This window comes from Myiozetetes cayanensis, unplaced genomic scaffold, assembly GCF_022539395.1.
Source record: "Myiozetetes cayanensis isolate MyiCay16 unplaced genomic scaffold, myiCay2020 scf1, whole genome shotgun sequence".
Classification (NCBI taxonomy): domain Eukaryota; kingdom Metazoa; phylum Chordata; class Aves; order Passeriformes; family Tyrannidae; genus Myiozetetes; species Myiozetetes cayanensis.
In genome coordinates, this window is record NW_026086604.1 from 88366099 (window position 1) to 88392988 (window position 26890).

Sequence of the window (26890 nt, forward strand, 5' to 3'; positions counted from 1 at the left end):
ATGGTTGAAGCTGCAGTGGTAGGCACAGAGTGTATGGCATATCTGGTGTCAAAAAAGTTGTTTGTAATCACATATGGGTAGATAAAAATATATTGGGTTTTCAGCAGTGATTTTTTTCCCCTTTTTCTTTTTCCTGGCTATAACTGTGATGTTACTACCAGTTAATCACAACTGGGTTTAATGACTGTGTTTTCTTGCTGCAGACTTCAATTCAGTGAAACGTAAATTGTGAAGGAAAAGAGAGGCAAAAAAACCAGGCAGGGGGCAGAGCAGAAAGACCATGCTTGAAATCATCCTCATACTGTTTCTGTGTTTAAGGCCCAGTCAAGTAGTGTTCTTGGGAGAGTTATTCAGGGCTTAGAGAGTTCAGTGCATATTCAGTGTTTTCTGGAGATCTCTAATGATTGAAGAACTGTTCGGTCTTTGGTACTGGATCGTGAGGACCGTAATTGCTGAAGTCAAACCCAGAGTATAGCACAGGGTCTGATCTTCATCCACATAAAGGCCACTTTACACTTTTGAGGCAAGTAAAAATATCTTGAACCAAATATAAATCATACAATTAATTTTGTCTTCTTCCTCTTTTCATGCTGATTAATATATTAGTCTGTCTAAACATAAAATACACAAGTAAAATGTGTGTGGGAAAACACTGTGTAGGTACATAGCCTTCAATGATTGGGTAGCTATTTGTAAACTTGAATTAATTAGTTGGGCTGACATGCAATCTCTTGAGTTTTGTGGGGGCTGGACAGTTTGTGGGCAAGCAACAGGGAAATCCTTTGAGGGATGTGTCAACTCTAGGACATTCTCATGCTAAAATTTTTTTTGAGGGGGGAGGAAAAGTACTACTAGAATATCTGCTTGTGATCCTCCACACCATGAACATATTTTAAAACCAGAGCTTGTGCTTCATATGGTTCTTCAGTTGTCTTTATATTTTTTCAGTCCCCTGTTATAAAACAGAGCATTAACAGAGCATTAACAGTTTTTAACACAGTGTATAGAGACAAGGCTTGAAAGAGTTTGTAATCAGCTAGACCAAGTCATGGATGGTGCTTTCATGTTAGTGTTTATAGAAGAAAATAGTGTTTGCACAGTTCAAATGCTTTTCATGTCAGTGCTGATCACATTTGTTTGCAGCCTAAGAAAACAGAACATTAGATTTCACCTCAAAACCATTTTAAGAAAACCTTTTAATAATCATTGATTGTATTTCAGAAACATAGTGGTACTGAAAATGTGACTATAACTATAGCCATAAAATTAGAACAGAGCAGCTATTTTTTTTGGAGTGTGTTTAAACCAGTAATTTTTCAAGTGGAAAGGTTGGCAGAATTTCATTGTGCACATCCAATTCAAAGTTACTTGCTTCCCCTCCAGTTTTACTTACCTGTTTGATGAAACGCAGAACACAGAAATACGCTTTCCAGAGACCACCTAGGGACTGTGTGCAGCATGTCAATAACTACCTAAGCATCTCAGGCTTCCCTGTGTCTCTTGATTGTGCTCCCCTCAAACGGGGAAGCTGTGGTGCCCCCACTGCTCAGATCACAGACTCAAGCCCAGAGGTAGGCTCGTGGGCCTGGAGGGTGGCCTGGCAAAGAGCTGACTCTGTGTCTCCCAAGTCCCATCCAAGGACTCTTGGCGCTGCATCATCCTTCCTCTGTTCTGCGGTTTAAAGACCTGTTTAATACTGAGCGATGGTTGTAAATGTGCTTTTCAACACCACTGACTTGCATGAGTGAAGCTCATGAGAGGATGCTGTAGAGCTGCTGACGCAGCTTGTCCAGGAAGTTTTCTTCAAGTGGCTGTAATGTTTTCCCTTTGCCGGGGTGTTTTTTTTTTTTTTTTTTTTTTTTTTTCTGCTGTGTGAATCAGTGATGCTTTGGTGGGTGTCTTCCTTTTTTCAGGCTGGGATTCGGAGCTGTGCTTTTCACTGTTCACTTGCACTTAAATAGTAAACCAGTGTTTCATAACACCAGCGTTTTCAAATCCTGTGATCACGGAAGTTGCCAAATGATTATTTATTGGGAGTAGAAGTTTTTAATTGTATTATCTTTGTGTTAAATCGGAAGGATAGTGCTTCAGGAATTTTTTTAATAGAAAAAAATGATGATAATAACTTGACATGCCACGGCATACGTAAATTGCTGAAAGTCAGAAGACCATTTGCTTCGAGGCTGCGCATAATGATCTCATTTGTTATTATGTGGTCTGCACAGGCTACTCTCAAGACATGTAGGATTTCTTCCTCTCTAATATCTCTGCATCAGGATGATAGATATGAATGCTCTGTGGCCATCTGGTTCTCCTAATTTCGCTAAATTTACCAGAAGAAAAAGTAACGTATTACGTCTTTCTAAATATAGCTATTTTTCTGTGATTGAAAATTGAATGACTTATTCTGTGGAAGACTCTGATATTCTGTAATTTCCTTTCTTGCAATTTAAATATTCTTGGGAAAAGTAAACCTTGATTTCTTAAAAGATTTCGTATAAGTATTGTGGGATTTTTTTAAATGTCTCTTCTTTTGTTGTCATTTTGGGATCCAAATGTTCTCCAACTCTACAAAACAAGTAAAGATATTAGTGACCTCTTTTATTATCCAGATTCTAGTAGAAGTAAAGATCTTTCTTAGAAGGAAAGGAAAGCAGTGTAAAAAGAAAGCCTGCTGGGAAGAGTAATTTAAAAAAGAAATATGAAGCACTAATGCAATAAATCTCAAAGTTAATAAAACTCTTTGTGATTGGGGCTTGGTCTTGAAATTTGATTTCTGGTTTGGAGCCTTCCACTGGCATGATGTCTTCTAAGAGGATTCAGTGTGTGTTTCAGGGTTACTGTGGATGATTTCAATTGCTGAATCGGTTGCAAGAGGATGTTGGAAGCATTCAGACCTCTGTGAAACTGTATGGCAATTTCAGGGGGTGAATATGAAAGCAACGATCTCCTTGGTTGCCACTAGGCAAAAGAGTGGTATTAATAACACTGAGAAAAGAGATCAGCACTTGATGTGATGTCAGCCAAATAAATGTGTCAGAAGGTCACCAAGGAGTATCTGTGGCAACTGAGGGACGGAAGATGGCTCTGCTGGGCCAGTGTTGCTTGTTGGGTAAGACCCCAGGCAGTGAACTTTGATATGACCGGATTAGGACTAAGCTACTAACTGAAATTGGTAGTATTTATTAGCCACAGTCTTGAAAAATCAGTGAAAAGCAGAAAAAGAATCCATGGAAAGAAAAAAAAAATGGTGCCAAGAAGGCTTGACTGATATCTTTCCAGTTAAAAAAACCCAAGCAATTCAGTATGCATAAAGGCATGGTAGGCCTGATCACTGGAGAAAGGAAAGTTACTTTTCATCTCTGCTAGGAATGTTTTTACTCTGCAAGGTCTTAATTTTTCTTAATTTTTTTTTAAAGAAGTCAGGTTGGTAGGAAACTTACATACCAGCCCTAGGCTGGCCATTGGGCTAGTCATAAATTTTATAAAGTGAAATTTCTTGTGTGGCTTTAAAAAGAAAAAAAGAAAAAACACAACAAAGCAAAAGAAAAAACACCAAGCCTCTCAGTCCTTTGATGGAAAAGCCAGCAGCTTAAATATCGCTGGAATCCAGTTTGTGGGGTGGGTTAACTAAATTCCTAGTGTAGCACTATTAAAGCAACTGTCTTAGATAATAAATGGTGATATGCTGTTTGACTCACTGGAGGAATCATTATTTTTGGTGGGCCTGAATCTCAGTGTTGTTTGCTGTGCCATGTGTGCGTTCAAAGTGGCAAAGCAGAAGAGTGAGGGCAAGTTTCCTCGGTGACCCTCTAGAAGCAGGTTGAGGAGAGGAGTTGAATTGCCAGCTGTTTCTTTGGCCTATAACCCACAGTATTAAAGTCTGCTGTGAAAGTGTTGGATGTTCCTTTCCCTTCACCACCCTCCATTTTGTACTGTAATGTGGAAGCTTAAGTGGTAGTACTGCATGTGGTACTTCAGGGTCCGAAGGGCTATGGAATTACACTGCATTGTTGAGGGGATTGATAATCTCCTGGACACATCATAATTTGCTTTATATTAATGAACACACACACATAAATAATGTAAAAATCTGCACATAAATACCATGGTAAAAATACGCAGTTTGCCTGGGTGTTCTTTTTTTTCCCCCCAGGAATCTGCTGTACCCTTTATAACCCAGAGCTTTTCATCTGAACAACTTCTTGCTGCTGAGATGGTGTTCTCTAGCATGACCCCATGCTCTGATCCTTAGTTTGCTGAGAGCCAACCTCAGACCAGCTGCTTTGTGAGCACTGCATGTTCCTCTCAAACCCTCGTTTAGATTTTTCATGTTCCTACATTTTGTCAGGTTCCAGCTGGCACTGCAGCTGCTCCAGTGGCACTTGGAGGAGCCTAGGGTCACTGTGAGCTCAGGGGGGCACGGGCTGCTACAGGGGTGGCACCGTCAACCACAGGGGTCTGGGAGGGGTATGTTGTGTTGCTCTTGAGGTGATTCCTCTGCATGGGCATGGAACAACAACAAAAGACTTACAGTTCTTCTGTATCTCTGCCAAGCAGAATGTTACTACAGAGCACTGTCATTCAGCTGGAATAAAGGGAAATAAAAGGCAAAAATGTTTGCAGGATTGCAGAACTGTTGACTCTTTCAAACCCCTACAAAAGTAAATGATTGAGCAAGTCTACTGCTGGTTCAGCAGGGATGTGCAGCTCAAGCTGTAATTTCCTATTCCGACATAAAATCTAGTTATTGTTTAATGAAATAGAAAGTCAAGGCTTTAAATTGCAAACAATTCAGATGTTTTTCTTCCACAAGATTGTGTTACATTTTTTGTTTTGTTTTCTGTCTTCTTGTGTCAGTATCTAAAAGTTTACTGTCGTAAGTCTGAGTGGCAGAGAACATGGTTTGTTGTTCTGGCATGAAGAGAATAGACAGGCAGTGTTTCTCCAGGTTCAGAAAGCCTGGAAGGAGGAAAGAAGTAAGTTAAACTTGCTGCTGCAAAATGTTCCTAAACCCTTTCCCAAATGTCCATGAACCCCAAAAGCTTTTCTGTGACATTGCATTTAGTGTGCTAAGCTTATATGTGCTGGAACTGGGCATTCTAGCAGCGCTGGAACAGAGTGCTTCTCCGTAACTGTAAAATGACCTTGTTCATACAGTCAAGTCCAACTTGCTTTATAAACCCGTCATGACATCACTGTATTGTGATATGATATTGTCTGCAGTGCAGGCAAGAGCTGAAGCTGAATCTTACTGAAAAAGTCTCCTGTCTGGGCGGTGATGAATTTGAAATAATTTCTGACTGACTGATGCTTGTAGTTTGCATCCATACTTTCAATGTCTGTGAAACGTGTTACAGTGGTGATTCTGAAAAACCCAACAAATTTTATCCCTCATAGTACACAGAAACTGCCCTAGAATTTTCCTTGTTATCTGTTTTTGGATCCTGTTTTGCTGGCAGTATGGTAGAAGTTATAGCTGGCACCCGCATCATGCAGTGCTAGGCTTTGTGTAAAAATACACTAGAGTGAATGTGGGCAGGGCCATAGCCTCTGCAGTTGCTCTATTTGTAGCACAGCTACTTCATCTTTCGCATGTTTTTTATGTGATATTTGGCCAGATTTTAACAAACCTGGCTTAGGGTCTGAAGCAGCAACCAGCATCGTATCAAAGCACTTAGTATATTGTGGAAGGAACATGCTTATACAACACAAGTTATGTATATATATGTTTTGTTTGACTGACATAAGGAAAAGGTATTCGGAAAGTATTTGAATTATCTACAGATTTTTATTCTGTGGCAAAATACAGTGCTTAGAAATCTCACCATGAAAGCCTATATTGATAAAACCAGCTTCCCTCTCAGTTTTTGGGAATACCTGTGACCAGAAGGTCATTATGACCAGTTGCTTTCACTCTGTATTGATGTTGGAGTACAAAGGACAGTCCATGGGTATGATCTGTTCACCAGGATTTGGTGCAGAGAGTCTGTCCTTAGTAATGGTATGAAGGGAAGGTGGATTTCGGCAGGTGAGATATGATGGTTGAAAGCCATGCAGTATCCCCAGCCCCATCGTCTGCTAAAACAAAAGTGTTTTAAGAAATAACCTGAGTTTTCTCATACCTAAGCACTTGAAATATTACAGAAAATAAAAGTGGATTTTCTTTCTTTTAAGTGCAAAAGAGCCATTGGAAATATATTTAGGCAGGCAAACTATAGATTCAAAAATATGCATAGCAAATTTATCACAAACAAGGCATGTTTATTTCCTCACTAATTTGCTTCAGAGACACCGTACCTTAGCTTGTTGTCTGAAACCATAACATGCAGACATTGAAAAAATAGAAAGCAGAGAACTAACAGCAGTGATAGAAGAAACACCACCTAGCTGCTTATTAAATAAAACCTGGTTTGCTTCCAAATTCTTAAATTGCTATAGTTATTTAATCTGGCTTGCCCAACCTCTCTTTTTAAGACATTTTTTCTGCTCAAAGATGCAAAAAACTTTTTGCCAGAACACTTTGTTGGTTTAGGTAATAACACTTTTTTCCCCCATCTTTTTCGTTCAACACAGGAGAGAAAACATTTTCAGACTGAGGCTTAGGCCTCATTATTTGGAGTTTCAGGAAGCAGAAAATGGGAGTGCTAACAGGGTATCTTCAAATAAATCATGATTAATTGCATGTAGAATTACTCTGTCTTCATTTGTGTGTGCTTAGCAAGCCTTTACTGACTACCACCAGTTTCTGCTGCTCAAGAGTAAAACTGAGAGTATGTAGCATTAGTACCTATTTGAATATACTCCTGGTCCTGTTTTCACTGCTAGAAAGCACAAGTACTTGTTGTGCTGCACTGTGCTGTTGACAGCTAGAAAGAGCTGTTGATGAGAGCAGACTGGATCCCGAAACCGGGCATCCTGTGTGTACAACACAGGTACAGATCTTTTTCTCCAGCAACGGTGAGCATCAAAGTCTTTTTTGAAAGAGAATTCTGCCTTGCTCATCTTCATTTCCCTGCTGAGGGCTCTTTTCCCTGTTCTTTCTTTAAAAAAAAAAAAGGCCTTTTCCAGACCCCTAGCCGTTGCACAAAATCTCTGACAGTGTTATTTGATCATATGTGAGTTCTCCGTTGCTATTAGGGCAGCCTGCACGATGCAGCTTTCTGTGCTGTTGAACCTGATTGTAGTATTTCTGTCTGCGCCCTGCCACACCTAGGACTTCGGAGGCCCGGCCATTTTGCAAGGCAAATTTCTTTCTTACTCACTTCTGCCAGTGTGGAGTTCTGCTTTGTCCAAGGTCTTTCACTTTGAAAGTTACTGTTGCCCTGTTGGCAAGTGGAAGGTGCTCACTTGGCAGGGAGAGGAGGTGAAAAGAGCAATTTTCATGCTCTAAACTGCTGTCATTGAAGTGATGCAACACAGTTGCTGTATCAGCCATCAGTTAAGATGTTATACCTCTTTACTGTTCATCAGCTTCATTTGTTCAGCATTTGGTGATGGAGGTTATCCAGGGAGAGGAGACTGCAATTGGTCAAGATGCACTCATTTAAAAGTGGTGGCCAGAGGAGCCCAACCCCCCAGCCTCAACAGAAACACATCCACAGAGAACAGTTCCTTTGGCTGTGGTGTGATGTGTTTTGTTTTTCTTTAACCAAGGTTAAGTCAGAAAGGACAACTACCTTCTACATCTTTGTCACACTTCACAACCAAGGAAGGAGAAAAGCTTCCCTCTTAACAGCTTGACGTAGAGATCCCAAAAGCCCTGAATTCTCCACAGTTGTGCTGTTACTGTCACTTGCAATCTCATTTGGGGGCATTATGCTTGGTGTGTCTGTAGCTCTTTTCCTTACACTGTGGAGTATAAATCCCTTCCCCTTACACATGCAAAAGCTTCTTGCAAGACTCAGCTGGGTGGCATTTTCCATGCTCCATTCTGAGCATCACAGGCTGAAGATCTCCTAGTCTTATGCTGATAAAGACGCCTTGTTTGTGAAATCATGTAATATAGTGAGGTTCTGTGAACCCAACACTGAGATGAGGTGTCAAGCCATCTGTCCTGAAAACTGATTCCAGTTAGTTTTTATAATTTGATCTGTGCCTTTCATGATTTTTTCATGTCCTGCCTTCTAAGGGAAGTAAAGGCCAAGGCAGTGCTTTGATCTGATACCAGTTCCATAGATTCCTGTTAGGGTTTTTTGAGTTTTTGGTATTATTACAAAAACCCACAACCAGGGCCCATTATTAAAAACAAATTATCAGCAAAGGGATGGTAACAAGTGTCTGGAAGAGAAATGGAAAAGCTGAATAACATGGGAAGGAGCTACAGGTTGAGGGTTAGCTTGGAGGTGGGAGCTGGAGCATTAGTAAAGTGTGTACAGGACAGCGGAAAATGTCAGATAGGAAAGAGTGAAAGGGGAGAGGGTGGAAAGCAAGTGTGTTGGAAAGTGCTGGCACTGGATTTGTGGAGCATTATGTGTTCATTGTATATAATACTTCAGCGATGTAAAAGGCTGGAGTTTATTCTTGTTGATGGGCTAATAAGAGCTCGGGCTTTTATGTCTTACTTCTCTGGAAACCGAATAGCTGCACAGTGAACTGATCTGCGCAGCAGACATAAACCAGTTGTTGGAAAGGTCTCATTTTCTGTCCTTCTTATGCAGTCAAGGGACTTGTAAAGCAATGTGAACACTCAGGATGTATGCAATTCCTGTCCTAACCCTTGTCCCACCTATCCTTTTGAGTTTTTTTAAGCTTAGCTAGCTAATGCTCCAGTGGCCAAATACAAATACTATCGTCAGTGCTGCTAAGAAAAGTGATGGTATTTTTAAATGTGTTGAAGGGAATCCACTGGTGAGGTGCTTCAGGGTAAAGGTTTAGTTCTTAGTTTGGTTGTTCAGATTTTCAGTTTATTCCTTCTCATTTGTGCTTGTGCAGCTTGTCTTTCAATAACACAGAAGAAATAATGACTAGTTCTTTTTCTCCTTCCTGCTTTATTTCTTAAATTAACGAACTGGCTTACTTGAAACACATTTTGAGAGGAAAAGGTTATTTTTCTTGGATTTTTTTGTGATAACTGAAACTAAGGTATCTCACTACTAATTGAGAAATAGCTTTACTTTTCATAACCGTATTGGACTTCCATACATCATCTCCTTTCAGCCTTTATCATCTATCAACTGATTTCAAGCTTAATTTAATATTAGTTGCGTGCTTTTGCATAGTTATTCTAATCTTAGTTCTTTCCAAAATAAGGGCAAATCACAGAAACAACGCTTGTGAGAGAAACTCCTAGATGATGATATCAATTTGCTTTTCACAGTTAGGCACAATAAATTACTTTTCATTTCAGGTGAAATTTGCTACGCTGACATGTTTCCTCCTCCACAGAACACAGTTGGCTTCTGAAACAGGGATAAAGAGGTAGCAGTCATGAAACTGAAACAGCATTTAACTTTTTATTTAAATTCATATTTATCTGCTTGGTAAGATACATGGTAAGCTGTATGGGCAGGTTATTTTCCTATTGTCTTTTAATTTCCTGTTACCTGTGAGGAATTTGCACTTAACTGTGTGATGAGTGCAGAATCCTACAGGCATTACTTTTTTCAAAATTCCTTATGTGAAAAAAGAGTGTTTCTATGTAGGGAACAAAGAAAAAGAGTCTCTTAAGTCAACTACATTTCTGACAAAGCATATTTTATTTTTTTATGGCCTGATTCAGTGTTAGATTATTGCAGTCTCATTCCATCTTAATTTCACTCATCAGTGGAGTTATTTCAGCATAAAACTGGCACAAGGGATGGCAGAGTTAGCCTCTCTGTGTGTAATTATTCTCTAGTCTGCAAGGATAAGAAGTACCTTCCAGAGGCAAGCAGTACTGCCCTATTAAATCTGCTGCAAATGAGGCTTTGAACACTGAACTTTAAGTACTTTAAACAAAACTTTGAAAGTAATTTTTTTTTTTGCTGCAAATGTGCTAAGTGTACTACAAGAAAAAGGGTCTAATGCCCTTACCCTATAATGAGCCCCAGAGGGGCAAATCTTGACTCACTATTTACTCCAAAGCCAGTGAGTTTGCCAGTGAGAGATATACAGGAGGAGGCCCTGTCAGAAAAACACAGTTATTAAGTACCTTGACCTAACCTGAAATAAAAAAACTCTTCTTTGAGGTGAGTTCATTGAGGTCTCTTCTTCAATTCGTTGTTTTTACTGACTTCTCATGTTGAAGATAACCACACTCTGCCTCTGTGTTTATAGGGAGAAGACAGAGTGATAGTCACTAAATATCCACTCTGTGTGTGTATCTGACAGTAGAAGACAGAGAAGGTTGCCTGAAGCACAGGCAACCTTCTATACCCTGCAAAATCAAGCATTTTAAAAGCCAACATTTTAAATGGCCAAGTCAGTTTTTGCCCTTAGAGGCATTTCAGGACATGCAGCTGCCGTGTATGTATTTGCAAGATTCAACATTTAATTCGTGTTTTAGAATTCTTGTAATTTTCCTGCTGGTGGTAGTTTTGTCTACACTTCACAACTATATTTGTTAAGGTCAGAGCTATCAAATCTGGTTAGTCCTGGCCTGATTTCCAGAGCAGGCAAGTTACCTGCGACTCTCCACTTTACTTTAGTGGGCCTCTGGGTGCACGCAGCACTACTGTGAAGGAGGCCAGTTATGTAGGTCCCGAAATATGGATTGGTACCTAATTTAGTATATTTAGGGGTGAAAATGCTGGCTTAGTATTCTCTCTCCCTAGGACTGCTATTCCATGTATTGCTCTTTGTGTTTGAGACAGAAGCTGTCATTCACTATATGCCTGTACTGAAGCCAAGTAGGTCAGTGCCTCTAGGTACTGCTATGTAATATATATCCCCCCCATAGGTGAGTTAGCACCCTCTGTTGAATCCTACTGCAGGTGCTTTTGCTGAAACATTTAGCAGGGCTTTGCTCAGGTTACCCTGGTCCTGAGGGCTGCTTGAGCCCTGGACAAATAAAGGTGAGCAAAAGCAAGCTCGATCTCTTCAACAGGTTCCTGTAAGGGGGATTGAGGGAGTTGCCCCTTCCTGAAGATTTCAGCCAGACGAGGCACAGTGGCAAAAGCAGCCAGAAGACAAACTGTCGATCCAAGCTGCATATGTTTCCTCTACCTTAAGTTAATTTTTTGTTTGGTCCAGCTTCTCTCTCTTCCCTGAGCCTCTTTTTCTCAACTTCACTCTTACCTGGATCATCTTTATTGTCTTTTGCCTTCCTTTTGAACCTTCTTTCATGCTCCTTTTATTCACCTGATCTCTTCCTGACTGAATGCAGAACCTCATGTTTCACTTCCAAACCAGCTGCAGGGGAGCAGAAGACCTAAGGGGGGCTGCCCATTTGCTCATCTTCCACTGAGACACAGTAGCTTGCTGCTTGCTAGCTCCATGTCTGTTTCAAGGCAGAGGAAACTAAAATAGCTTAAAGCACTTATTGCTGTTGAAGGTGAACATGTGACTGCCTCAAACTGCATCGCCACCAAAGGCTTACAAAAATAACGTGGTCTGCTGCCATCTGCTTACACCTCTTCCCTCCACCCTCCATTGCTCTTGTCACTTCAGGCTGATGTAAGCTCTTCAAAGCAAAGACCGTCTTCTGTCTTTGCAAAAGGCCTGCCACTGTGGCACCTTCCCTACCCTATCTTTGCATAGCTCTGTTTGCACTGTACTACAAATAATAGTAGTAGAGTTCATAGTTTTATAGTTCAGTCTTAATAGGGATGTGGGCTGAACCAAACAGGAGTTTCACTTTGTGGTATCAGCTTGGTTTTAACTCATCCCTATTATGAATTTGTTGGTCACACTAAGATCTCAGGTATTGATCAATGATGTAATTGCCATCCTATAGTAGGACAGATGATGTAATTCTTCCCCGGTTACTGAAGACAGTGACCTTGAGACAGATCAGATGGTTGAGCAGCATAGATGGGTCACTGATTATAAAACTCCCTTGTTTTAAAACTAAACAGTCATCTGTTAATTATTGGAGAGGAATAACTGCAACAAAATGCCAGCATGTCACAAAAGATACAGCATCTATTGACTTTTACCAGCAGTTATATATTTCTGTTTTGACAGGTGAGTTTTGATGGTTTTGTTGCTTTGGCCATCATTTCAATTTACGTTGGAATAGCATAAAACCTGACTTTCACGAGTCTGAGGAAAACATTTGTTTCTGATAATCAGTCACGCATTTCAAGAAAAGAAAAAGTAAAGTCATGTGCAATATGAGAAATTCTGGTAGATGGGAGGAAAATATATGGCAGAGTTTTGCCAGTGAGAAAGCCTAGTCCCTCCCTGCTCAAGTTGAGATGGTTTGAATATACATTTGAATAAGGGGTAACATCACTTTTCATTTGAATACTTAATAAAAGAGAAAATTGATAAGCATTGATCAGCAGCTTTTGCATTTAGATAAATAGCAGGCAAAACCTGAGAAAGGTCATGGAGAAAAAAGAAATAAAACCACTTGTCATGATTGCTAATAACATGATTGAGAAAGGGACACATTTTTATCTCAGTGGAAAGAGGCTCTTGAGAGACCCCAGTACAAGCATGAGAAACATACAGTTATGAGCAGCATGGACCCTAAGAAGAAAAAACAGAGAGGTTTGAAAAGACAAGTGGTTGAGGAGCTGTTTTTAGTTCCACTGTTGGTATTTTCTTCTTAACAGCTAATGCGCTCTGGCCTAACATTTGCTGTTTCATGTCAGAATTTTTTTTTTTTTGCTTATTTTGTTCCACTCTTCTTAGTAAACTGTCATGTTTGTAAGGCAAGTATTAAACTGAAGAACTTACCAAAGATGACTCCTCAAGCAGATCATTACTGAAAGTAGAGGAAGAAGTTAATAATTTGCAGGAATTTTTAACCTAATGAAGAAGATTACAAAAGAATGATCTGACTAATTAATTACTGCAGTGAATTGATTTTAGGAAATCATAGAGACATAGCTCAGTCAGATTCTATATTTTCCACTTTTCTTTGAGCCAGACGTTTCTCTGGTAGCTTGTGTTTGAAACTAATGAACATTATGGGCAAAAATTTATTTTTCTGAGTTCTGTGAGCATGGACTTTCTATTGTTGAAATACACTACCCTGTTTTATGAACTTTTCAGGTCTTCTGTTTTCATACAGTATTTGCTTATGGATAATATTGCCTAATGTCTAGGGAACTCCTAATGTGTAAGATCTTACAGTCTGTTAAAAGCAGTTAAGATGTTAAAGTCTGTTGAGTTCTTTATGTGCAAAGGACCTTGTGCTTAGAAACCATTCATGCTGTGTCTTAGTGAGAATTTCAGGTTTCAGAGTGATGAAATAAGAACTTTGATGGATGTGGTCCCTTCAATAGTATTTCTTTTCTAAGTGGGCAATAAATCTAGATGTGGATAGTTGAAATTGTGAGAAAGTCATGAAAAGAAGGAAATTACTTTAATCCTGTAATGTCAAAGGAACCAGAAAACCTCTCACACAGACTCTCTGCCCAGGGATTAAGTACAGGTCTTCATTTTTAAGCAAGTTTCTGTAGAGGGATGCAACCACTTCAAAAATTAAGTTTCTTTGGCAGGCAGAGGTTTCTACTTGTGTGAGAACCACTCTTCACTGATCTGTGAGACCAGCTTCCGAGTGCTCTCTTCTCCATTGTGGTTTCATTCCCACAGCTTTGCATGAGCTAGGCAACTGCTCGTACTTCTGCTTTAGGACCATAGAATCTTTAAGGTCGGAAAGGACCTGTAAGAGTTTTGAGTTCAAATACTGCCAAGTCCACCAATAAACCATGACCTTAAGTGCCACATCTATGTTTTTTAAATACCTCCAGGGATGGTGACTCAGCCACTTCCCTAGGCAGTCAGTTCCAATGCTTGAGAACCATTTCCATGAAAGAAAGTTTTCCTAATATCCAATCTAAACCTCCTCTGGCACAGCTTGAGTCCATTTCCTTTTGTCCCATTGCTTGTTACCTGGAAGAAGACATGGGTCTCCACCTGGCTACAACGTCCTATCAGGTAGTTGTAGAAACTGATAAGGTCCCTGTGAGCCTCCTTTTCTCCAGGCTAAACACTCCCAGCTCCCTTAGCATCTCCTCATCAGACTTGTGCTCCAGACCCTTCACCAGCTCTGTTTTGCTTCTCTGGACATGCTCCAGCACCTCAATGTCTTTCTTGTAGTGAGGGACCCAAAACTGAACACAGGATTCGAGGTGCGGCCTCACCAGTGCTGAGTCCAGGGGTACAATCACTGCCCTGGTCCTGCTGGCCACACTATTGCTGATACAGGGCCAGGATGCCATTGGCCTTCTTGGCCACGTGGGCACACTGCTGGCTTATGTTCATCCAGCTGCCAGCCAGCATCCCCAGGTCCTTTTCTGCTGGGTAGCTTTCCAGGTGCTCTGCCCCAAGCCTGTAATTTTGCATGGGGTTGTTGTGACCCAAGTGCAGGACCTGGCACTTCGATTGTTGAACCTCGTAAAACTGCCCTCAGCCCATTGATCCAGTTTGTCCAGATCACTCTGTAGAGCCTTCCTACCCTCCAGCAGATTAACATTCCCACCCAACTTGGTGTCATTTTCAAACTGATGGAGAGTGCACTCAGTTCCCTTGTCCAGATCATAAATAAAGATATTAAACAGAACTGACCTCCAAAGATGAACCATTATTATCCTTGTTGTTTTTCATTTCCACTTGCATAGCCTCATACCTGTTACACCACAGCATCTGGGGAGATGAAGCAGTGACATAGGGAATGTGCTGTGCAGAAACTGGTCACAATTGCCCCCTATCTCTTATGTCACTGTGTATCAGCTAGGCAGCGGACAAGACAGCATATCCTGTATCATGTCTGCCTGTTGGGCCTGTCCCAGGGAAGGTAGGGTGGTTCCAGTATTCTCTCTCTCTCTCTTGCTGGTGCTTCTCAACCTACTCACCTCCTCCTTGAGCTTTCTCACAAAGTGGAGGAGTTCCTCTGCTTGGGCACACCTCCTACAGTTGTTCTCAGTTCTGCTGGTTGGTAGTGGAATAATTTTGCAAGCTGAAGGACAGGCTCATAGAAGCTCAGTGATGCTGAGGGTTGACTTCATAAATTTGCCAAATCCTTTGCAACTACCCTATCATTCTGCTTGAATCCTTCCCCATTGTTTTTTGTTTGGTGCTGGTGTCATTCAGTTGCTCTCTGCTCTCATTTTTCCAGCATATTCACAGCTCAGTTACCTCAGCTAACTCACATCCTTGACTTGGAGCCTTTACACATTCAGAGACAGGAGCATGTCGCTGAACAGTTTCTACCTCTATGGTACTGCTTCAGAGAGTGAAATGTGCCTTGGGGCTGTGGAGCAGACTTCAGACTGTGCACCAGCTCCTAAAGTCCAACTGTCTAACTTACAGTGCACCCTCTGCATTTTGTTTCTGCACTTAGTTGAATTGCTTTGTTGTTTCAAAACAAAGTGACAGTGCTTGACGATGAAGCTTCCACTTGATGCAAATTCCTTTTATTTTCTTATTTCTCTGTCAGCTGCTGCCTTGCCTTCCAAGTTTAGATAACAGTTTTCAGGAGATTCAGGCCTTCAGATGACCCTTTAACTATTTTTCTCTCTTTTTTTCTGTCTTTGCTGGCTAGGATGTCTAAAAACCCCCAAATCTCTAGCGAAAGCATGGGTTATAAATCAAACCGTTTGCCCCCAAATTCTCTCTTCTCTCCACAGCTTTTAAAAGCTGTTTTACAGCATGGAAGCAGAGGTTAAACCCTGGGCTGTTTTTCCTGACCTGGGACTTGTAAATGGCTCTTCTCACCTGTGTTCCATGTATGAGCAGCAACCCTGTTCTCCTTGTTCAAGGTTGCTCCGAGTTACCTCAGAAAGGGAAAGAGACCAGACCTGTACTGTATCACATCCAGTGCGATCTCAAGCTCAAGGATGCTTTTTCCAGATACTCAGTCTTGCTCCAGGAAACCTCCCTTCAGAGTCCTTTGCTTCCCTGCCATGTGCCTGTCTCACACACGCTGGGTAGGCTGTCCCTTGAGATTTCCTGTTCCAAACTTACTAATGCTTTAGAATGCCTGTTGTGGCAAGTCCATAACCATCGGAACCTTAAATAATTGTGTTACTTAAGATACAGGGAGGCACTTCTTTATCTGACAGAAGTTGCTATAGCTCTTCAACCTGGAAAAACTCATGTAGGTTTGTACCAAAGCACTATCAGGTGAGTTATGGGGATGGAAATCTTCCTCACGCCCCTTGGTACACAACATTTTTCATGTTGCACTTTCATGTTGCACAGGGTCTCTTAAATCAAAGCATGTATCCTCTGCTTCCTAACATTCTTCTTCATAAAACTGTAAAGAAGCCTGGACACAGTCCAGGTAATTCTGGGTTATTTTCTTGCCCTGAATTTCTTCACTACTCAGTGATTTTTTTTCCACCTCTGTTCACTGCCAAAGTGGAACATTATGGGAACTTGTTATGTAGTCTAGAGACTGATGAATTGTGAGCATGAGAGATCTGTATATCTGATTTTCCTGGAAGACTCAAAGGAAAATCAGGATGATTTTTAGGACATGAAGAGTGAGTTGTTGTTGCTTACCTGCCTTAACCTCTGACTTAACTGCATGACACTGAGGGATGGAGATGTTATTAGGTTGGATATCCAAAACTCATGTGAATCAGAATTAACTCCTGTATGCCCCATGAAATAAAAGTCAGGCCATACACATCTATGTCTTCTCTTGTGATCTGAGCAGTTCTTCTTTTTCAGAAAATAAGGATATATTTGGACTTGATTTGTTCTTCCTCGCAGCAGTTCAGCTTGGAAGTGAGAGGATTTGGCTGAACCCATTGCTCAGCCTGGCACTCACACCAGGTTGCAGCTACATTCCCTTGTACTGTGTTACTCTATCTCTAGTCAAGATACATTCACCAGATGGAGAAATGGAGCTCTCCAGCCAGAGTGCTCACCATGAGAGTGGTAGAACACTTGGTTTGGCTTAGTTTCATTTCATCTCCGCTTGGAGGAAGGTTTCAATTTTCCTTTCTGTGTCATTGGTCTTGCCTAATTCTTTAGGATTGCCATGAAAGCCTGATAACCTGTTCTACATGCATTTTGGTTCTTCTCACATATATTTTACTGTCCAGCGGAAGAAGAAGTTCAACTTGGTCTACATAATAGACCTGTGTAACAGATGAATGCAGAAGACAAGACAATAATGATGGCAGAGTTTGTTTGTTTGATTCAGATAGGTGAGAGCCAGGAAGTCCAACTTAATACAGTAGTCAGCAACTTAGAGCTCTATATAGGCTAAAAAAAAAAAAATACACATGCTTTCTTTATACTACAGCTCTCATCATGGTTACAAAGATACAGGAGTATTGCTTCATATTCTTCCAGTGTAGATGTCCTCTATTATGGGCAGCAAAAGTCAGGTGTTCCTATATTTACTGCTAGAAATATGTGGGGTTTGTGATGTTTGAAGACACCTGAACAGGACAAAGTTTGTGTCATACAGTACGATGGGGCTTAGATCCCTAACTTTTATCTTATGAGGCTTTCAGAAAGTCTCAGCAGTGCCATAAGACCCTTTGAAAAACTGTTCCCAGCCCCCTGGTTTCCAGTGGTGCGCTTGAGAGATCAGCCCATCTGTAGTTTCACTCCACCCCTGCATTTGGAGGCTGCTCGCCTGCTGCTCTGTGAGACTCTTCTGGTTTTTAAATCATTCCTGCAAACACGTGTTTAGCCTCTTGCTTTGGAGAGGGAGAGTAAGTTGTAAGCACCAAGGCCTGCAAGTGAAGTTTTTCCTTATGGGAAGGACCCAGCCAACAAAGGGAGAGATCTCATGTAAATGAGACTCATTTTGCAGGTTTTTTCCTTCCTCTGCTTGTACATCTTTCTTAAAATCTGAGAGGTTTAGCATCGGTCTTGAAAGGACGCTCTGCAAAGCACAGATCTGGAATTTTCCATGGGAGAATCTGCCTGCTTCTTTCAATAAATTTAGAAAGTTAGACCTTTTGCCTGTATTTCAGAAGTGTGACTTTACAACTCCTCTCTGTCATGCTATAAAACTGGGTGGTAGTCATCTTTGAGGAAAAAACGTTTCATACCCTGTTGCTCTTTTCTTGTGAGGCTCAGCAGCAGTGGTGGCTCAGGTGGTTCCCTTTGCAGAGGGTTCAGGAGTGCAACTGGCATCCTAGAAAATGAAAAACACTTGACTCATTTGCATAGTGGATCAGAATCCAGCCCGCACGGCTGCCAGAGCAAAGACCACAAACTTTCACATTTGAGTCATCTGCTGAAAAGCGACATATTTTTATGAAGAAAGAACTAAATGTTTACTTTAAAGTAATTTTATTTGCTTTCTTGTAGCCGAGTCATCTTAGTTGGTGAAGGTTATGTATCAACAAGATTTTCTTGCTGTGTTTCTGTGTCTACTGCATTACAGTGATCAGTTTGACCTTGCTTGCAGTCATAAGAACAACTGTTTGACTTGAGTGTGAATATCAATGTTTGTGTCTATAGAAACTAATCAACATTTCCTCCTAATTTTTGTAAATAGGCTGTGACTGTGGCACTTGGATTTCCTGTCTCTTGCATATCTGAATCAAAAAATCTCTGCAGACAATGATGTCTTGTCTTCTGCATTAGGCATCTATTGCCTCACTAATGGGCATCATCTTTATTATAGTCTGTATTTCTTCTGTTGAGATATGTCCAGACATTACTGGAGACTATAATTTTTCATTTTTATTCTACATCATGGATTTGTTTGAGGGACTTTGTCAGTAATAACTGTAGAAAATAGCAAATAATGTAAGAAAAGCAGGTTGAACTGCCTACAATCAGCGTTGCACAGCATTCAGTATTTTTCCAGGATAACCTTTCAAAGTTACTTTTTTTCAAACACAGTGGCAGTTTAGTGTTGATTTTTCTTCCTTTTTACATTTCAGCATGAATGATTCAGGTTGTCTTGAGAACAAGGTACAAAACCCTGCATTATTGTACCTTTTTTAGAAATAGGCCAGCTGTTTCATTGAGTAGCTGTGTAGCACCTTCACATTTGGGGGTGGATATTTGAAATTTGGATGTAGACTTGCCCCGGTATTAGGAATTTGCCTTTTCATTTGCAGGAAAACTTGTCCATAATCAATCAGTGTATAAACTCTTGATCTCTCATTTTGTACCCACACAGCAGGAGCTTGTTAGGTAGCACTGAGTATCCTGTATTTTAAAGCTGAAGAACTTGTTCTGATATTTCTACATCTCTCTCCTGAGGAGTGCTGTGGTCCTAGGCATATAGGAGGCAGAGGAGGGAAATTGTCCTCCCTTGTTTTCAGCAAACCTGTTGGTTGCCCAGCCAGAGTGGAGCAGAAGGAGGGGATGGAGAGAGAACACAAGCTATGGAGGATGTGCTCAGGGGAAGTGGTGGGGAACATGGGACTGTCTGAACCAGGAGACTCAGGGGCAGTTATGGCTACAAGCACCAAGTGTGGGGACAGCATTCTGGAATTGGTGTGACTGTCAGGGTTGGATTGTGTTATGCAATTGTGATTAAGATGAGGAACTGTGAGGAAACTAGTGTTAAGAGTCTGAGGAGGGAAACAGCAGGACTGAAGCCACAGAAGAGAAGGGAAATCTCTGTTCTGCACATTGGTATGGAGTTTTTGATTCCTGGGGCTGCAGTTGGATGCTGCTTGTCCTGTCTGGTGTGAAGATATGAGACGATTCCACTTCTGGTTGGTTGTTTGAGTCCAAGTGCTTGATACAGCCTCGTAGCCCTACTGAGACAGCAGACTGAATATGTGGATGCTGTCCCTCTGCGTCAGTGCAAAAACCCTGGTGTGAAAACACACGGTTTAGCTTAAACTGCTGCTAAGTCTGTTCACACTTGAAGTGGATGAGGAACATTCATACAGTTTCTTCGTGCAGCTTGGTGGTGGAGAAACAATCTCCAACAAGAGGATGCAACAAGTGTCTTGCTGGCAGTAGTATCTTGTGTGAATGCATCTCTTTCTGCCTGTTTGTACACCTTAATGTTGCTGTCCCTGTGCTGTCAGCATGAATCTGTGAATGCAAATTGGGTGTCTTAACCCTACAGCTTTTTTCTCATACATGACATCCTTGATAGCTTGCAGTTATCTCAGTTCCTCAAATAGAAAAATCTGTCTGCATTTAAAAGTTTCAGCCCTGGTAATGACTTTGACCTGTAGCTCGTGAAGATGTCCTCTTTTGGGTCTGCCTGTGTCAGCACAAGCTTCCCATGTGCTCACTGTACCTCTCCTTGGAAAGGACTCTCTTTGGTGAGTCTTCCCCAGCTGATTGGAGGCAAAACTGGGTTAGCTTGAAAGAGTGTAAAGAGTAGTTTGTAGCTGCTCTAGTTTATTTTCACCATAATGCATTATAAAACACTTTTACACCAGACTGCTAGCACTTCTGAAGGGAGACAGTCAGCACAGGAAGAGGGGCAGCTGGTGCTGAGCACATGTGTGGGAGGAAAACCTCATCAAGCGGTGTAGCTGGGTTTGGAAAGGACCTTTGTCCACAGCCTCAGTCTCTCTGAGTCTCAGTTCTGTCTCTGCAACGGGGAAAAAAAAACCTTCTCACAGGGGCGTTGTGAACATGTGCTAATTTTAGTAAATCAGGCAGTTAGGTAATATGGTGACAGCCAGAAAATAACCTATAAGGAAATAGTTGTTCTGTCTTCAAAGCATAGTGTTTAGGGCCATTTTTAATAGTGAGAATGAAGTAAACTACTGAGTTTTTCTTGTTCAGTAATACCAGCTCTACTATACCATGAATGGCACCATTTCCTGTGGAAAATACTCCCTGTGTGATCGCAAAGTTAAGAATGAAGATAAAATGTTGTGCAACTGGCCATATTTCTGGTATTACCTTGCCTTTTAGTTCTTGGCTTAACATTTTTGACATGTCTGTATGTGTTTGTATGTGTAATGAACTATTTGTGACTAAGTTCATAGTTGCTTAGTACTTTCTGTCCCAAGATGTCAAGCACTCTAAAGAGGGCTTAAAGGACATTCAAGCATCTTACAGTTCTGCCATTACGTGTCTTTAAGCACATTTCTCTCTCCAAAAGTGCTTACCTCTGGTTCTTAAAAATGATTGTAGCTTTAAGTGAAGGAGGTGAGAGGGGAAATGTTCTTCTAAATCTGACAGAAAATCATGATTGGACTTTTTTTGCAGATCCCTGTATTTATAAGTCCTTGCATTGTAACAGGTGAGTGGGAGGTACCAAAAAATATGGCTATGAAACCACAGAAGTTGTCAGCAAGAAAACAGCTGGATTAACTCTCATAACTAGGCTTAAATTATTTTGAAAATGACACTATTTGAAGTTAACATAATTGCACAGTGTTCGAGTTGGGTGTCTTACTCTATAACAGACGAAACAGGTACACTGATAAGTAAAAAAATAAAATTAGCAAAATACTGGATGCTGAGTATTTATCTCTCCAGCTGATTTCATGTGGAGTTACAAGGATTCAGCAACCATGAAAACCAAGCATGCAGAGTCTAAGGCACAAACGTAAATTGATGTGAAACAATTTTGGTCTTGGCAAGTTTGTTTGCCACAGAGTAAATGACACGTGAACTCCATGTGTAAGAGCAACCCCTTAGGAACTGCCCTTGGCCGTGCTCTTAGGCCAGGGTGCTTTGTAGTAAACAAGAGGTGGCTCACCACCATGCTCTTCTTTGTTTACTTGGGGCTGCCTGTTGGAAAATGCCCTTCCCTGCACCCAGCTGCCTTCTTTATCAGACCGTCTTGCCATTCTTACTGTAGCTTCACAAGATCATTTTTCTCTATAGTATGGGTAGAATAATCACAGTGATGGAAAATGGCTTGGGCTTTTTATTTTCTTGGGAAGGTAAAAGATGTTGTGCCTTGTCCAGGCAGTCTGTTGTTTGAACAGTGTTAGAGCTTTTGTTGCAGGGGCTGGGGTGTTTAGTAGTTTGACTTTGCTGCTATTCTGTTTGTTTTATGCAGCCAGTGACATATCACAGATCTATTTTTTGATCAGGCAGCATTCCTGTACTATAATAATTCAGAAGCAGCATTCACACACTAGTTGTGTGGAACACCTGTTGCTTAACTTCTCTACATGTGCTTCTTGCCCTTGTCTTCCCTTAGGTACAGTTTACTCTGTGCAAAGTATAAACTCCATGGAGCAAGTGTTTGCACAGTGCATAGCACAGCAGGACCTAGGTTTTGTCGTGTTTCTGGATATGCTGTTATGTAAGTAAGGGTACTCTGTCTTGCTGAGCAATTAGAACAGTTCACATTAGCTGAACTTGTAGAGTTTCCTGTGTGCAGGCCAGTGAGAAAAGGGATTTCTTTTTTTTTTCCAGGCTGAGAGGGGCTTTTGAAATATTCTCCAAATCACAGCAGCAGCTGGCTGTTTGGGCACTACACAAAGACATGATTTGGAAATAGCTTCAAAGTTTTAGAGATGGCCCTTCACATACTAATGCTCCCAGATGAGTTAAATGGGGGAAGTTCACACCCCTCTTGGTGCTGTTGTTTCAGTTTGCCAAGCTGCAGACTCAGCGTGAGTGCAGCATGCAGGTTTTCATAGTGAGAGCTTTTGTCGCTCCCAGAAGTGCTAGAAACTTAATTGCTCTCAAAGGCAAACCCGGAATCTGGAGGACCCAGTACAACCTGCTGAGAGAACATAAATGAGATGCTATCACGTTTCTGTGCTTGGGCTTGCATGGAGCGAGTTTGCTTTGTGAGTGAATGCCTTTGGAATACACTGGTGTTTTTTTTGTTGATTCTTAGACACAGAAGTAATTGTTGTTGGCTTTGTTAATAGGCATCTATGTTCTGCTCTGTAGTTACTGTTCATGTTTTCTAAAAAGTGTGCAGACAAAAAGAAATATTTGTTCTGCCTTGAAATCATGAAAGTATTTCTGCATTTAAATGGATTGATAGCCTTGATCCAGCCATCATCCCTTCAAACAGGTATGGAGGGAAAGCTGGCCAGTTGTCATTTGACTGTTGCTGTCTATCTTCTCTTACAGACTGGGCTTAAAATGCCAGTATTTAATTGTTCCTTTTTTATTTTTATTTTTTTTTAATGCTAGTTTGCCAGCCACTTTTGTCCTTAAACAAATGAACCATGATGGCAACTGAGAAGAAACTGCCTTCTGTAGATAAGGAATAGAGTTTTCAAATGTCCTATATATAGCATGGTTCCCTAAGTTTTATTTTCCTAAGTAACTCCTTTAAAAATTTGTGGAGAAGGTCTGTAAGTTGGTCTGGGAGGTTTCTGTCATTTTTATCCATAACCCAGTTTCAAATGTAGTTTTCCTCATCTCCTTCAATGGTTAGTTTGTAGGCTCTCCATTCATAGGAATACTGTTTTGATATATTTTGCATGGAAACTGAAGCAGGAAAAAGTTTTAAGGTAAGCTAGCCAAATAAATAATCCAGGGTCTTTTGATCAGTTTCCATTAGCATTAAAACAGTAATCTGCCCTATTAGATGTTATTTGAAAGGAAGTTCAGTGTTTAAAGAAGATAAACATACCAGTTGACATTCAATATGTCTTCTCAAGTCACCAGCAGAAACCTCGCTGAACCTTGTTGGCAGAGGTGCCTTCTGCAAAGGGTTCCTGAAAACACCTCCCCAGCTATTGGCTTAGTTTCTAAAATGCTCTGGCACTGCAGTGGGTCTGGTGCCAGAACTGAACGCTTGGTCCAGCTCCAGCTGGAGCTGAAGAAAGGCTGAATTTTAAGACCTCTAGGATGCCTTCAGGTTCAGAAGAAACCGAGCGCTGGAATAATGTGTCATCCAAACTGTGATGTATTCCTAGAAATTGATGAATATGCTGTTTTAATTTGTGGAGTTTATATAGCTGAAGGTACTGAGATATTAGTGCTTAGAAGAGAGAGATCCGCAGCTGTTTTAAGATTGCCTGGCGCACAAACAAGTGAAGATCTAAATTGCTTTGAGCTGCTGATAGTTTTCACAGCTTTGTGCAGACACACCTTTGCTGGTACTGACAAAACACAAATACCAGTTTCTCATCACCGTGCTCTCCTTGGCTGGTGTACATCTTAGTACTATACCTTCACAACTTTGGCACAGAAAATGGAAAGAAGCGGTCAGCAGCAACAGTAGCCTCTTACCAAATGGTTGGTTTAAAATGCTCTGAATAATGACAAAAATGAATTTTAAAATGAAGTTTTGTTGTTTGAAAACTGGACATTTGGTGCATTACATCACCCTGACCCCAGGCCACTGTGATGAAGTTGCACTGGATGCAAGAACAGACTTGTGGTCCGTGATGAGGACAGTAGCAAATGAAGGAAAGACGTTATTCTCTTTCTGCAGCAGTGAGTTCCTTCAAACCTTATAGATAACTGAAAAGTCTGTTTTCAAAACATCTCTGACCCTGTATGTAAATAAAATTTTTATAATTTCAGCTTTTGCTAGAAATCATATCCATTATGCCTCTTTATGACAAAGCACTGGCATATTACAAACAAATGCTTCTTAAAGAAACTCATTTGAAATGCAGGGTGGAAAGTGAAAGGGTGTTGAGAATCCACTTAATCCGTATCATGGACTATCATATATTTCAGCTGTCAATAACAGCCTACCTGTTGTTGCCAGGCACTTCTATGAGCCTGTGCCTGCAAATATGGAGTTAAAAATGAACAGGCAAACTCTGACCAGTATCATTGGCCTGGCAGCTGGGGTATATTAGCTTTACTAATCTGTTGGAAAAGAAGTGTCACTATTTGACCCTCCAATGGCAAAACTATCAGTGTTCTCAGCTGCTGTTAGCACTGGATTTAATCTCAGTACTTTTGCCATCTGCTATAAAAGCATTGCAGACTACTAGAAGAGTGGAAAATTGCATTGTCTTTGGGAAGCTTTCAGCAGAGCTGAGCAGATTCTTTGATTTGCCATGATCAAACATCCTGATTGACAGAGCAGAACTTGAGTTCCCTTTTTGTGACTTGGTGGCTGAAATCTGCTGTGAATTCTTCTAACGATGTGGCATGCAACCTTCTTGAATTAAAAATTACAGTGGCTGTGCTCCCTGAGTGCTGCAATGGTGGTAAAACAGCAACACTGACCAAAGTCTCTGCTGCCTTTATCTGCTCTGCTGGATGTTACTCCTGCCTCTGCTCCAAGGGTAGCAAGGCAGGCCTCACAGCAGGCACGCAGCACACCCCACACCTTTGTCGGCTGAAGTATTTTCTCTTATTCTTCTACTAGCTTTCTGTCACAACATACAAGATGCTGTGACAATTTAGGTTAGTTTTTTTAGCCTATGACCTGTATTTCTGCCATTGTAGGCTCTGAACAGTTTTGTCAGTTCTGGATTGCATTGGGGCTCACCTGGGATAGATGGTTGTCTCCGGTATCTTCATCAAGCACTAACCTTACTGGTATTGCTCAGTAAATAACTCCAATGCAAGGTAAACTCGCTTTGCCACTGTTACAATTCTCAGTCTTCCAAAAAGCCAGTAGATGGGGTGTGTGCAATTCCTGTGCAAAATCACTGTACTTCGCAACCCAAAGATCCAACTTTAGTTTTTACATTTTTGCTGCAGAGCGTCTTTTTTATTGTTGTGTTGGTTGTTGTTGGAGATGGCCCTCCACATGAATCACAAAATTAAGCAACGCCAAGTGTAAGCACACGAAATTTTTGATTGATACTTTTGCATGAAGTACTCTGAGCATGATCTGCTGTGCACCTTGCAACACTGTTAGGTCTTTGAAATCTGGGTATGAATTTTTATCAGAAGCTCCTTTTTTTTTTTTTTTTTTTTTTAAATTAGACTATTAATGAACTAGAAAGGTATATTAGTATATAAATATAACTAAAACCAGACTGGGTTACCACAGCCTTCTGCTAATCTTAAGGTTGCAGTATTAGGTGTAGAAGTCATGGGGACAACTATGAGATACTTTTCATATTTTGTGTCTCCAAGCCCAGCATGTAAGGTAAATGTCTATTTGTAGGTGTAATTCTGTTGATCATACATGTCAAAATTGAATTTGCTAGCAGTGTAAATTAAAATCTTTGCTCTTGTTAATAAAGTTAATAATGATTATGTAAATAATAATGTTAATACAAACTGTAGAAAGGGTTGTTAGTTCACATCCCAGGGTGGATTTCATGCCTATAGGTCAGTTGTGGTGGACTTGAAATGGGAAGGTTATCTAAAACAGGAGACAGGGTTTGGGACAGGTTGTGTGAGGAACTCCCCTGAGTTGTGATCCTCAGGGGAGGTCACAGCAGAGCATATCATGCATGAACCAATATGTAAATAAGCTGGCCCAAGGTCATTTATGCCATTCAAAACGAAACTTTCTAGGGATGGAGTCCTGTTAGGTAGGTCCGAGCTGCTTGTACCTGATTGGCAATGGAGAAACATTCAAGTGATTTGCTAATAGTTAACCAAGGGAACTCTACTAAAACACAATCCATATCTGACAAGTATGCACGTAAGGTAGGAATATCTTGCCAATAAATAACCTAGAGTTAGAACACTATATCAGAACTCAGTGATCTTCTGAGAAGAAGTGTAAATGCTGATTGTAAAGATCTACAGCTGAAGTTTGATGAGAGATTTTGGGAAGAAATGATGTGCATACACACATAACATCTGCTCCAAGCTGTTAATGCAATTGTGGAAGGGTAAAAATCTTCAAATAGCAGACTAGCCTCAATTAATTAAAAATGAAAGTTTAATAGTAGAGTATGACAGAGTCCTGAAGGCACTGGTTTTATTTGTGCCTGTGATGAAAGGGACAAATGAAACGAACCTGTTACTTAGCGCTGCCTTTCAGAAGAGAACCACAATAGAGATGTTTTAGTCTGGTGTGGTAAAGCATGCCCAAAACACTCTG

At 40.8% G+C, this 26890-nt stretch overlaps 1 protein-coding gene across 24 annotated transcripts in view; it reads left to right on the plus strand.

The window, feature by feature from the left end:
* The window catches only part of ATXN1 (ataxin 1), a 222030-nt gene that overhangs the window by 90226 nt on the left and 104914 nt on the right, over window positions 1-26890 (plus strand). Inside the window, exon 1 of one of the 24 annotated variants that reach the window (XM_050309453.1) lies at window positions 9350-9420. The exons of the other annotated variants lie outside the window; for them this stretch is intronic. The gene's annotated coding sequence lies outside the window, so the exon portion shown is untranslated. Of the gene's footprint in view, window positions 1-9349; window positions 9421-26890 lie in introns of those variants that run through there. 24 annotated transcript variants of the gene reach the window in all.